Source organism: Salvelinus fontinalis, chromosome 22 (assembly GCF_029448725.1).
Source record: "Salvelinus fontinalis isolate EN_2023a chromosome 22, ASM2944872v1, whole genome shotgun sequence".
NCBI classification, from domain to species: domain Eukaryota; kingdom Metazoa; phylum Chordata; class Actinopteri; order Salmoniformes; family Salmonidae; genus Salvelinus; species Salvelinus fontinalis.
In genome coordinates this window covers 42,188,267-42,203,366 of record NC_074686.1, presented here as the reverse complement: position 1 = coordinate 42,203,366, position 15,100 = coordinate 42,188,267, and the positions used below count along the sequence as shown (strand labels likewise).

The 15,100-nt window shown below is 40.2% G+C and overlaps 1 protein-coding gene and 1 non-coding gene across 3 annotated transcripts in view; both read right to left on the bottom strand.

The window, feature by feature from the left end:
- LOC129820318 (type 2 phosphatidylinositol 4,5-bisphosphate 4-phosphatase-like) overlaps nt 1-15,100 on the bottom strand; it is a 78,050-nt gene that overhangs the window by 31,692 nt on the left and 31,258 nt on the right. The gene's annotated exons all lie outside the window — the stretch shown is intronic.
- trnaa-ugc (transfer RNA alanine (anticodon UGC)) lies at nt 3,597-3,672 on the bottom strand. Its single transcript has one exon. It is a non-coding gene; the product is annotated as a tRNA-Ala (tRNA).

The following is a 15,100-nucleotide window of genomic DNA, read 5'->3' as shown; positions in this document are numbered from 1 at the left end:
CACTCATCGTCTTTAAATGCTGTGATCACTCTTCGTCTTTAATGTGATCACTCATCGTCTTTAATGTGATCACTCATCGTCTTTAATGTGATCACTCATCGTCTTTAAATGCCGTGATCACTCTTCGTCTTTCAATGTTGTGATCACTCATCGTCTTTAAATGCTGTGATCACTCATCGTCTTTAAATGCTGTGATCACTCATCGTCTTTAAATGCTGTGATCACTCTTCGTCTTTCAATGTTGTGATCACTCATCGTCTTTAAATGCCGTGATCACTCTTCGTCTTTAATGTGATCACTCATCGTCTTTAATGTGATCACTCATCGTCTTTAAATGCCGTGATCACTCTTCGTCTTTCAATGCTGTGATCACTCATCGTCTTTCAATGCTGTGATCACTCATCGTCTTTCAATGCTGTGATCACTCATCGTCTTTCAATGCTGTGATCACTCATCGTCTTTCAATGCTGTGATTCACAGACACACCATGACCATGATTTGAATGCTGCAACGGAGACGGAATGACGTTGAGGGACACACGCTGAGACCCGGAGTATGACTGGACATGGGATGGATATTATTATAATGATCTAATAGAGGTGCAGAAGCACACCATCCCTCTAGGTAGAAGCACAGCCACACCCCATGATATGTTTATTCCACAGCCAACCATCCCTCTAGGTAGAAGCACACCCACACCCCATGGTATGTTTATTCCACGGCCAACCATCCCTCTAGGTAGAAGCACACCCACACTCCATGTTATGTTTATTCCACGGCCAACCATCCCTCTAGTTAACCCTTATTCCACACTAAGCCTTTTATGCCCCATGGTCCATCAACTTCAGTCACTGTGGAACTCTCCGTCTTGTCTCTATAAACACAACCTACCTTCCCCTATGCTGCTTCCTTCGCCTGTTCTTCTCCTGACTGGATAACATCTAGACTCAGGAACTGTTCTTCTCCTGATGTGAGAACATCTAGACTCAGTAACTGTTCTTCTCCTGATGTGAGAACATCTAGACTCAGTAACTGTTCTTCTCCTGATGTGAGAACATCTAGACTCAGTAACTGTTCTTCTCCTGATGTGAGAACATCTAGACTCAGTAACTGTTCTTCTCCTGACTGGATAACATCTAGACTCAGTAACTGTTCTTCTCCTGATGTGAGAACATCTAGACTCAGTAACTGTTCTTCTCCTGACTGGATAACATCAAGACTCAGTAACTGTTCTTCTCCCGATGTGATAACAGCTAGACTCAGTAACTGTTCTTCTCCTGATGTGAGAACATCTAGACTCAGTAACTGTTCTTCTCCTGATGTGAGAACATCTAGACTCAGTAACTGTTCTTCTCCTGACTGGATAACATCAAGACTCGGTAACTGTTCTTCTCCTGATGTGAGAACATCTAGACTCAGTAACTGTTCTTCTCCTGACTGGATAACATCTAGACTCAGTAACTGTTCTTCTCCTGACTGGATAACATCAAGACTCAGTAACTGTTCTTCTCCTGACTGGATAACATCTAGACTCAGTAACTGTTCTTCTCCTGACTGAATAACATCTAGACTCAGTAACTGTTCTCCTGATGTGAGAACATCTAGACTCAGTAACTGTTCTTCTCCTGACTGGATAACATCTAGACTCAGTAACTGTTCTTCTCCTGATGTGAGAACATCTAGACTCAGTAACTGTTCTCCTGACTGGATAACATCTAGACTCAGTAACAGTTCTTCTCCTGATGTGAGAACATCTAGACTCAGTAACTGTTCTTCTCCTGACTGGAGAACATCTAGACTCAGTAACTGTTCTTCTCCTGACTGGAGAACATCTAGACTCAGTAACTGTTCTTCTCCTGACTGGATAACATCTAGACTCAGTAACTGTTCTCCTGACTGGATAACATCTAGACTCAGTAACAGTTCTTCTCCTGATGTGATAACATCTAGACTCAGTAACTGTTCTTCTCCTGATGTGATAACATCTAGACTCAGTAACTGTTCTTCTCCTGATGTGAGAACATCTAGACTCAGTAACTGTTCTTCTCCTGACTGGATAACATCTAGACTCAGTAACTGTTCTTCTCCTGACTGAATAACATCTAGACTCAGTAACTGTTCTTCTCCTGACTGGATAACATCTAGACTCAGTAACTGTTCTTCTCCTGATGTGAGAACATCTAGACTCAGTAACTGTTCTTCTCCTGACTGGATAACATCTAGACTCAGTAACTGTTCTCCTGACTGGATAACATCTAGACTCAGTAACTGTTCTTCTCCTGATGTGATAACATCTAGACTCAGTAACTGTTCTTCTCCTGACTGGAGAACATCTAGACTCAGTAACTGTTCTTCTCCTGACTGGATAACATCTAGACTCAGTAACTGTTCTTCTCCTGACTGGAGAACATCTAGACTCAGTAACTGTTCTTCTCCTGACTGGATAACATCTAGACTCAGTAACTGTTCTTCTCCTGACTGAATAACATCTAGACTCAGTAACTGTTCTTCTCCTGACTGGATAACATCTAGACTCAGTAACTGTTCTTCTCCTGATGTGAGAACATCTAGACTCAGTAACTGTTCTTCTCCTGACTGGATAACATCTAGACTCAGTAACACGTTAAAAATCAATCAAATGTATTTGTAAAGCCCTGATCAGCTTACATCAGCTGATGATCAGCTGATATCTCAAAGTGCTGTACAGAAACCAAGCCTAAAACCCTAAACAGCAAGCATTGCAGGTGTAGAAGCACGGTGGCTAGGAAAAGTGCTGTTGTGTACTGTTTGTGCTACCTCTTTTCAACCTGTGTAATGCTGTCCTCCTCCTCCTGCTTATTCTGAGGTTCAGACTCCATGCAGTGGTAAATGTGCTGCTCACAAATGACAGCAGCACCAGGTGTTTATATAGGATGTTGATACATACCTACGTGGACCTGTGTTGATATAGGATGTTGATATAGCTGTGTTGATATAGGATGTTGATATAGCTGTGTTGATATAGGATGTTGATATAGGATGTTGATATAGCTGTGTTGATATAGGATGTTGATATAGGATGTTGATATAGCTGTGTTGATATAGGATGTTGATATAGGATGTTGATATAGCTGGGTTGATATAGGATGTTGATATAGGATGTTGATATAGGATGTTGATATAGCTGTGTTGATATAGGATGTTGATATAGGATGTTGATATAGCTGTGTTGATATAGCTGTGTTGATATAGCTGTGTTGATATAGGATGTTGATATAGCTGTGTTGATATAGGATGTTGATATAGGATGTTGATATAGGATGTTGATATAGCTGTGTTGATATAGGATGTTGATATAGGATGTTGATATAGCTGTGTTGATATAGGATGTTGATATAGGATGTTGATATAGCTGTGTTGATATAGGATGTTGATATAGCTGTGTTGATATAGGATGTTGATATAGGATGTTGATATAGGATGTTGATATAGCTGTGTTGATATAGGATGTTGATATAGCTGTGTTGATATAGGATGTTGATATACATTTAAGTCATTTAGCAGACACTCTTATCCAGAGCGACTTACAAGTACATACATTCATACTTTTTTTGTACTGGCCCCCCGTGGGAATCGAACCCACAACCCTGGCGTTGCAAGCGCCATGCTCTACCAACTGAGCCACACGGGGCCGTATAGGATGTTGATATAGGATGTTGATATAGGATATTGATATAGGATATTGATATAGCTGTGTTGATATAGGATGTTGATATAGCTGTTTTGATATAGGATGTTGATATAGGATGTTGATATAGGATATTGATATAGCTGTGTTGATATAGCTGTGTTGATATAGCTGTGTTGATATAGGATGTTGATATAGGATATTGATATAGCTGTGTTGATATAGCTGTGTTGATATAGGATGTTGATATAGCTGTGTTGATATAGCTGTATTGAGACATAACTACATGGACCTGTGTTGATATAGCTGTTTTGATATAGGATGTTGATATAGGATGTTGATATAGCTGTATTGATATAGGATGTTGATATAGTTGTGTTGATATAGGATGTTGATATAGGATGTTGATATAGGATGTTGATATAGGATGTTGATATAGCTGTATTGATATAGGATGTTGATATAGTTGTGTTGATATAGGATGTTGATATAGTTGTGTTGATATAGGATGTTGATATAGTTGTGTTGATATAGGATGTTGATATAGTTGTGTTGATATAGGATGTTGATATAGTTGTGTTGATATAGGATGTTGATATAGTTGTGTTGATATAGGATGTTGATATAGTTGTGTTGATATAGGATGTTGATATAGGATGTTGATATAGCTGTGTTGATATAGGATGTTGATATAGGATGTTGATATAGGATATTGATATAGCTGTGTTGAGATAGGATGTTGATATAGGATATTGATATAGGATGTTGATGTGTTTAGACATGAATACATTTTACATGCCGTGTTATTTCTGCTGGTCTAATTCCTCATATGGAAAAGCACAGGAATCTGTGCTCTCTCTGATAGTAATAATATGTAATCTCCCAGGATAGTAATCACAGTTAATATGGTAAATCTTCAATGTCCCACGTTTGTGGCACCGATGAATAAATCATTATATTTTTACTTCAAAAGTCAGATATTTATATGTTATGTATAAGTGGCATACTGTGTGTATGCATCGTTTACTATTTTTACATCGTTTACTATTTTGATTTCTTTAAAACAATTTCTTTAAAACAATGTGATTGTTGTAGTTCAGGTGTTTGACGTGATTGATGGGTGACTAGGTACATTCTTGACAAATAAATGTGCTTATTCAGTTGTGATTATGGATACGTTCTGCAGTGAGTTAATCTGGCTTTGAACCTGCAACAGAACACGGCGACAAGTAGGTTCTGAAATGCTTTAATGCAACAGAGCATGTCGACAAGTAGGTTCTGAAATGCTTTAATGCAACAGAGCATGTCGACAAGTAGGTTCTGAAATGCTTTAATGCAACAGTGCATTCTGACTCATAAATTAAAATAAATGTCACCTCGTTCATATAGTTGGCAGAAACAATAAGGGATTACAAATAGACCTCCACTGGCTGAAGGAGAAGAGGATGTGATAAAATAAGGAAATGTTGCTAATCATCTAGCTAGCTTCTCTGCAAAAAACAAAACTAGCCTTGTATTCATGTTACATTGTAAATATCTGACTGCTACCTAGGACATTATTATTATTATTATTATTATTATTATTATTATTATTATTATTATTATTATTATGTACAAGACACAACACCAAATGCATAATTAAGACAACAAATATTAGATAAATAAAATATAGAACAATACATTAAAATGTTTAATATATATATATATATATATATTTCGTTTTGGATCAAAGTAGCTATTAGCTTGCTAGCTGACAGCAAAAGTTTCCACCAGAGATTACTTGCAGAGGAGATTGCAGGGATTTGTATTCTTGCATTATGTTTAGTTTGATGCTAATTAGCATTTTTCGAATTTGAGAGTAAATAGAACCGAATATATTGATAAAAGTCACCTTGTCCGGAAGAGATTTACACGGTTATCAAAACGCCATGAAAACAGACCTTATTTGAACTGGTTTTAAAATCCCATGGGTAAAATGTATGGTGGAAAAACATGTGGAACTATTTCCGTGTTTGGCCGCTAACTTCTTATGGCTGCAATCCCGTTAACAGGATGATATGAAAACAGCCAGTGAAAGTGCAGGGCGCCAAATTCAAACAACAGAAATCTCATAATTAAAAATCCTCAAACATACTTGTATCTTATACCATTTAAAAGGTAATCTTGTTGTTAATCCCACCAAAGTGTCCGATTTCAAAAAGGCTTTACAGCGAAAGCACCACAAACGGTTATGTTAGGTCACCACCAACTCACAGAACAATTCTGCCATTTTTCCAGCCAAAGAGAGGACATCACAAAAAGCAAAATTAGAGATAAAATTAATCGCTAACCTTTGATGATCTTCATCAGATGACACTCATAGGACTTCATGTTACACAATACATATATGTCTTGTTCGATTAAAGTTCATATTTATATCCAAAAACCTCAGTTTACATTGTCGCCATGTTCATAAATGCCTCCAAAATATCCGGAGAAATTGCAGAGAGCCACGTCAAATAACAGAAATACTCATCATAAACTTTGATGAAAGATACATGTTTTACATAGAATTAAAGATACACTTGTTCTTAATGCAACCGCTGTGTCAGATTTAAAAAAGCTTTACGGCAAAACACAATATTCAATCATTTGAAAACAGCGTTCAGCCACAAAAGCAAGCCATACAGTTACTCGCCAAATTGTGCAGTCAACAAAACTCATAAAAAGCATTATAAATCATCACTTACCTTTGCTGATCTTTGTCGGAATGCGCTCCCAGGACTCCCACAAGAAATGTTCGTTTGGTTCGGTAATGTCCATCATTTATGTCCAAATAGTCAGGAAGCGCGTTCACTAAAAGCTGACGAAATGTCCAAAAGTTCCGTAACAGTCCGTAGAAACATGTCGAACGATGTATTGAATCAATCTTCAGAATGTTTTTAACATAAATCTTCAGTAACGTTCCAACTGGAGAATTACATTGACTTCAGATGAGCGATGGAACAGAGCTCCCTCTCATGTGAACGCGCATGGTGAAAAGATGGTCAGGTCATGGCAGACTTGACTAATTCCCCTCATTCGCCCCCCCCCCCTTCACAGTAGAGGCATCAGACAAGGTTCTACAGACTGTTGACATCTAGTGGAAGCCGTAGGAAGTGCAAACTCATCCATATCTCGCTGTGATTTCAATAGGATCGTGGTTGAAAATCGACCAGCCTCAGAATTCCCACTTCCCGTTTGGATTTTTTCTCTGGTTTTTGCCTGCCATATGAGTTCTGTTATACTCACAGACATAATTCAAACACTTTTAGAAACTTCAGAGTGTTTTCCATCCAATAATAATAATAATATATATATTAGCAACTGGGACTGAGGAGCAGGCAGTTTACTCTGGGCACCTTTCATCCAAGCTACTCAATACTGCCCCTGCAGCCATAAGAAGTTATGGCTATTATGATGCATCCACGAGAATCAGGCCTTCATGGTCAAATTGCTGCAATGAAACCACTACTAAAGGAAGTCAATAAGAAGAGACTTGCTTGGGCCAAGAAACACGAGCAATGGACATTAGACTGGTGGAAATCTGTTCTTCGGTCTGATGAGTCCAAATTTGAGATTTTTGGTTCCAACCGCCGTGTTTTTGTGAGATCCAGAGTAGGTGAACAGATGATCTCCGCATCTGTAGTTCCCACCGTGAAGCATGGAGGAGGAGGTGTGATGGTGTGGGGGTGCTTTGCTGGTGACATTGTCTGTGATTTATTTAGAACTCAAGGCACACTTAACCAGCATGGCCACCACAGCATTCTACAGCAATATGCCATCCCATCTGGTTTGCATTTAGTGGGACTATCATTTGTTTTTCAACAGGACAATAACCCAAAACACCTCCAGACTGTGAAAGGACTATTAGACCAAGAAGGAGAGTGATGGAGTGCTGCATCAGATGACCTGGCCTCCACAATCCCCCAACCTCAACCCAATTGAGATGGTTTGGGATGAGTTGAACCGCAGAGTGAAGGAAAAGCAGCCAACAAGTACTTAGCATATGTGGGAACTCATTCAAGACTGTTGGAAAAGCATTCCAGGTGAAACTGGTTGAGAGAATGCCAAGAGTGTGCAAAGCTGTCATGAAGCAAAGGGTGGCTATTTTGAAGAATCTAAAATATACACTGCTCAAAAAAATAAAGGGAACACTTAAACAACACAATGTAACTCCAAGTCAATCACACTTCTGTGAAATCAAACTGTCCACTTAGGAAGCAACACTGATTGACAATAAATTTCACATGCTGTTGTGCAAATGGAATAGACAAAAGGTGGAAATTATAGGCAATTAGCAAGACACCCCCAAAAAAGGAGTGATTCTGCAGGTGGTGACCACAGACCACTTCTCAGTTCCTATGCTTCCTGGCTGATGTTTTGGTCACTTTTGAATGCTGGCGGTGCTCTCACTCTAGTGGTAGCATGAGACGGAGTCTACAACCCACACAAGTGGCTCAGGTAGTGCAGTTCATCCAGGATGGCACATCAATGCGAGCTGTGGCAAAAAGGTTTGCTGTGTCTGTCAGCGTAGTGTCCAGAGCATGGAGGCGCTACCAGGAGACAGGCCAGTACATCAGGAGACGTGGAGGAGGCCGTAGGAGGGCAACAACCCAGCAGCAGGACCGCTACCTCCGCCTTTGTGCAAGGAGGTGCACTGCCAGAGCCCTGCAGAATGACCTCCAGCAGGCCACAAATGTGCATGTGTCTGCTCAAACGGTCAGAAACAGACTCCATGAGGGTGGTATGAGGGCCCAACGTCCACAGGTGGGGGTTGTGCTTACAGCCCAACACCGTGCAGGACGTTTGGCATTTGCCAGAGAACACCAAGATTGGCAATTTCGCCAATGGCGCCCTGTGCTCTTCACAGATGAAAGCAGGTTCACACTGAGCACATGAGCACATGTGACAGACGTGACAGAGTCTGGAGACACAGTGGAGAACGTTCTACTGCCTGCAACATCCTCTAGCATGACCGGTTTGGCGGTGGGTCAGTCATGGTGTGGGGTGGCATTTCTTTGTGGGGCCGCACAGCCCTCCATGTGCTCGCCAGAGGTAGCCTGACTGCCATTAGGTACCGAGATGAGATCCTCAGACCCCTTGTGAGACCATATGCTGACACATGCACATTTGTGGCCTACTGGAGGTCATTTTGCAGAGCTCTGGCAGTGCACCTCCTTGCACAAAGGCGGAGGTAGCGGTCCTGCTGCTGGGTTGTTGCCCTCCTACGGCCTCCTCCACGCCTCCTGATGTACTGGCCTGTCTCCTGGTAGCGCCTCCATGCTCTGGACACTACGCTGACAGACACAGCAAACCTTCTTGCCACAGCTCGCATTGATGTGCCATCCTGGATGGGCTGCACTACCTGAGCCACTTGTGTGGGTTGTAGACTCCGTCTCATGCTACCACTAGAGTGAAAGCACCGCCAGCATTCAAAAGTGACCAAAACATCAGCCAGGAAGCATAGGAACTGAGAAGTGGTGTGTGGTCACCACCTGCAGAACCATTCCTTTTTTGGGGGTGTCTTACTAATTGCCTATAATTTCCACCTTTTGTCTATTCCATTTGCACAACAGCATGTGAAATTTATTGTCAATCAGTGTTGCTTCCTAAGTGGACAGTTTGATTTCACAGAAGTGTGATTGACTTGGAGTTACATTGTGTTGTTTAAGTGTTCCCTTTATTTTTTTGAGCAGTGTATTTAGATTTGTTTAATACTTTTGGGGTTACTACATGATTCCATGTGTGTTATTTCATAGTTTTGATGTCTTCACTATTATTCTACAATGTAGCCATTTTTTTTGTTAAATAAAGAAAAACCCTTGAATGAGTAGGCATATCCAAACTTTTGACTTGTACTGTAGCTCTCCCACATGGAAACTCATAGCTAGCTTCATTGTTCTCCCACATGGAAACTCATAGCTAGCTACATTGTTCTCCCACATGGAAACTCATAGCTAGCTACATTGTTCTCCCACATGGAAACTCATAGCTAGCTACATAGTTCTCCCACATGGAAACTCATAGCTAGCTACATAGTTCTCCCACATGGAAACTCATAGCTAGCTACATAGTTCTCCCACATGGAAACTCATAGCTAGCTACATAGTTCTCCCACATGGAAACTCATAGCTAGCTACATAGTTCTCCCACATGGAAACTCATAGCTAGCTACATAGTTCTCCCACATGGAAACTCATAGCTAGCTACATAGTTCTCCCACATGGAAACTCATAGCTAGCTACATAGTTCTCCCACATGGAAGCTCATAGCTAGCTACATTGTTCTCCCACATGGAAACTCATAGCTAGCTACATAGTTCTCCCACATGGAAACTCATAGCTAGCTACATAGTTCTCCCACATGGAAACTCATAGCTAGCTACATAGTTCTCCCACATGGAAACTCATAGCTAGCTACATAGTTCTCCCACATGGAAACTCATAGCTAGCTACATAGTTCTCCCAAATGGAAACTCATAGCTAGCTACATAGTTCTCCCACATGGAAACTCATAGCTAGCTACATAGTTCTCCCACATGGAAACTCATAGCTAGCTACATAGTTCTCCCACATGGAAACTCATAGCTAGCTACATTGTTCTCCCACATGGAAACTCATAGCTAGCTACATTGTTCTCCCACATGGAAACTCATAGCTAGCTACATAGTTCTCCCACATGGAAACTCATAGCTAGCTACATTGTTAAACCAAATGGAAACTCATAGCTAGCTACATTGTTCTCCCACATGGAAACTCATAGCTAGCTACATTGTTCTCCCACATGGAAACTCATAGCTAGCTACATTGTTCTCCCACATGGAAACTCATAGCTAGCTACATTGTTCTCCCACATGGAAACTCATAGCTAGCTACATAGTTCTCCCACATGGAAACTCATAGCTAGCTACATAGTTCTCCCACATGGAAACTCATAGCTAGCTACATTGTTCTCCCACATGGAAACTCATAGCTAGCTACATTGTTCTCCCACATGGAAACTCATAGCTAGCTACATTGTTCTCCCACATGGAAACTCATAGCTAGCTACATAGTTCTCCCACATGGAAACTCATAGCTAGCTACATTGTTCAACCACATGGAAACTCATAGCTAGCTACATTGTTCTCCCACATGGAAACTCATAGCTAGCTACATTGTTCTCCCACATGGAAACTCATAGCTAGCTACATTGTTCTCCCACATGGAAACTCATAGCTAGCTACATAGTTCTCCCACATGGAAACTCATAGCTAGCTACATTGTTAAACCAAATGGAAACTCATAGCTAGCTACATTGTTCTCCCACATGGAAACTCATAGCTAGCTACATTGTTCAACCACATGGAAACTCATAGCTAGCTACATTGTTCTCCCACATGGAAAATCATAGCTAGCTACATTGTTCTCCCACATGGAAACTCATAGCTAGCTACATTGTTCTCCCACATGGAAACTCATAGCTAGCTACATAGTTCTCCCACATGGAAACTCATAGCTAGCTACATAGTTCTCCCACATGGAAACTCATAGCTAGCTACATAGTTCTCCCACATGGAAACTCATAGCTAGCTACATTGTTCTCCCACATGGAAACTCATAGCTAGCTACATAGTTCTCCCACATGGAAACTCATAGCTAGCTACATAGTTCTCCCACATGGAAACTCATAGTTAGCTACATTGTTCTCCCACATGGAAACTCATAGCTAGCTACATTGTTCAACCACATGGAAACTCATAGCTAGCTACATTGTTCTCCCACATGGAAACTCATAGCTAGCTACATAACTCTTCCATGTGTCAACTCATGCTAGACCTGGGAACCCTGGTTGTGACGAGGACTTGCCGTCATGCCATACTGTTCGATGTTCACAGTGTTGGTGACAACAATGCTGATTTACACTTTGCTTCTTAATATAAATCCACAAGCGTCTACACTATTAGTTTGTATCTTACTGTCCACAAACAGCTAGTTTGTCTTTTCTTGGCAAATTGTGGATAAAATAAATGGTATTCTATTCTATTCTATTCTACCGGGTATTCTATTCTATTGGGTATTCTATTCTACCGGGTATTCTATTCTATTGGGTATTCTATTATATTCTACCGGGTATTCTATTCTGTTCTATTCTACCGGGTATTCTATTCTACCGGGTATTCTATTCTATTCTACCAGGTATTCTATTCTATAGGGTATTCTATTCTACCGGATATTCTATTCTATTGGGTATTCTATTATATTCTACCGGGTATTCTATTATTTTCTACCGGGCATTCTATTCTGTTCTATTCTACCGGGTATTCTATTCTACCGGGTATTCTATTCTGTTCTATTCTACCGGATATTCTATTCTATCGGGTATTCTATTCTATTCTACCGGGTATTCTATTCTATCGGGTATTCTATTCTATTCCACCGGATATTCTATTCTATTGGGTATTCTATTATATTCTACCGGGCATTCTATTTTGTTCTATTCTATTCTACCGGGTATTCTATTCTATTGGGTATTCTATTCTACCGGGCATTCTATTCTGTTATATTCTACCGGGTATTCTATTCTATTCTACTCTATTCTATAGGGTATTCTATTCTATTCTATAGGGTATTCTATTATATTCTACCGGGTATTCTATTCTCTTCTATTCTACCGGGTATTCTATTCTGTTCTATTCTACCGGGTATTCTATTCTGTTCTGTTCTACCGGGTATTATATTCTACCGGGTATTCTATTCTGTTCTGTTCTACCGGGTATTATATTCTACCGGGTATTCTATTCTGTTCTATTCTATTCTACCGGGTATTCTGTTTTTTTTTCTAGGGTTGTCATGATACCTGATTTTCCATGGCAAAAAGCAAAAACCTTAAATAACCAGCTGTGTATTCACTATGACAACCACCTTTAAATAACCAGCTGTGTAGTCACTATGACAACCACCTTTAAATAACCAGCTGTGTATTCACTATGACAACCACCTTTAAATAACCAGCTGTGTAGTCACTACAACCACCTTTAAATAACCAGCTGTGTAGTCACTATGACAACCACCTTTAAATAACCAGCTGTGTAGTCACTACAACCACCTTTAAATAACCAGCTGTGTAGTCACTATGACAACCACCTTTAAATTACCAGCTGTGTAGTCACTATGACAACCACCTTTAAATAACCAGCTGTGTATTCACTATGACAACCACCTTTAAATAACCAGCTGTGTAGTCACTATGACAACCACCTTTAAATAACCAGCTGTGTAGTCACTATGACAACCACCTTTAAATAACCAGCTGTGTAGTCACTACAACCACCTTTAAATAACCAGCTGTGTAGTCACTATGACAACCACCTTTAAATAACCAGCCGTGTAGTCACTATGACAACCACCTTTAAATAACCAGCTGTGTAGTCACTACAACCACCTTTAAATAACCAGCTGTGTAGTCACTACAACCACCTTTAAATAACCAGCTGTGTAGTCACTACAACCACCTTTAAATAACCAGCTGTGTAGTCACTATGACAACCACCTTTAAATAACCAGCGGTGTAGTCACTATGACAACCACCTTTAAATAACCAGCTGTGTAGTCACTACAACCACCTTTAAATAACCAGCTGTGTAGTCACTACAACCACCTTTAAATAACCAGCTGTGTAGTCACTATGACAACCACCTCTAAATAACCAGCTGTGTAGTCACTATGACAACCACCTTTAAATAACCAGCTGTGTAGTCACTATGACAACCACCTTTAAATAACCAGCTGTGTAGTCACTATGACAACCACCTTTAAATAACCAGCTGTGTATTCACTACAACCACCTTTAAATAACCAGCCGTGTAGTCACTATGACAACCACCTTTAAATAACCAGCTGTGTAGTCACTATGACAACCACCTTTAAATAACCAGCTGTGTAGTCACTATGACAACCTTTAAATAACCAGCTGTGTAGTCACTATGACAACCACCTTTAAATAACCAGCTGTGTAGTCACTATGACAACCTTTAAATAACCAGCTGTGTAGTCACTATGACAACCACCTTTAAATAACCAGCTGTGTATTCACTATGACAACCACCTCTAAATAACCAGCTGTGTATTCACTATGACAACCACCTTTAAATAACCAGCTGTGTAGTCACTACAACCACCTTTAAATAACCAGCTGTGTAGTCACTATGACAACCACCTTTAAATAACCAGCTGTGTAGTCACTACAACCACCTTTAAATAACCAGCTGTGTATTCACTATGACAACCACCTTTAAATAACCAGCTGTGTAGTCACTATGACAACCACCTTTAAATAACCAGCTGTGTAGTCACTATGACAACCACCTTTAAATAACCAGCCGTGTAGTCACTATGACAACCACCTTTAAATAACCAGCTGTGTAGTCACTATGACAACCACCTTTAAATAACCAGCTGTGTAGTCACTATGACAACCACCTTTAAATAACCAGCTGTGTAGTCACTATGACAACCACCTTTAAATAACCAGCTGTGTAGTCACTATGACAACCACCTTTAAATAACCAGCTGTGTATTCACTACAACCACCTTTAAATAACCAGCTGTGTAGTCACTATGACAACCACCTTTAAATAACCAGCTGTGTAGTCACTATGACAACCACCTCTAAATAACCAGCTGTGTAGTCACTACAACCACCTTTAAATAACCAGCTGTGTAGTCACTATGACAACCACCTTTAAATAACCAGCTGTGTATTCACTACAACCACCTTTAAATAACCAGCTGTGTAGTCACTATGACAACCACCTTTAAATAACCAGCTGTGTATTCACTATGACAACCACCTTTAAATAACCAGCTGTGTAGTCACTATGACAACCACCTTTAAATAACCAGCTGTGTAGTCACTACAACCACCTTTAAATAACCAGCTGTGTAGTCACTATGACAACCACCTTTAAATAACCAGCTGTGTAGTCACTATGACAACCACCTTTAAATAACCAGCTGTGTAGTCACTATGACAACCACCTTTAAATAACCAGCTGTGTAGTCACTACAACCACCTTTAAATAACCAGCTGTGTAGTCACTATGACAACCACCTTTAAATAACCAGCTGTGTAGTCACTATGACAACCACCTTTAAATAACCAGCTGTGTAGTCACTATGACAACCACCTCTAAATAACCAGCTGTGTAGTCACTACAACCACCTTTAAATAACCAGCTGTGTAGTCACTACAACCACCTTTAAATAACCAGCTGTGTAGTCACTATGACAACCACCTTTAAATAACCAGCTGTGTAGTCACTATGACAACCACCTTTAAATAACCAGCTGTGTAGTCACTACAACCACCTTTAAATAACCAGCTGTGTAGTCACTATGACAACCACCTTTAAATAACCAGCTGTGTAGTCAC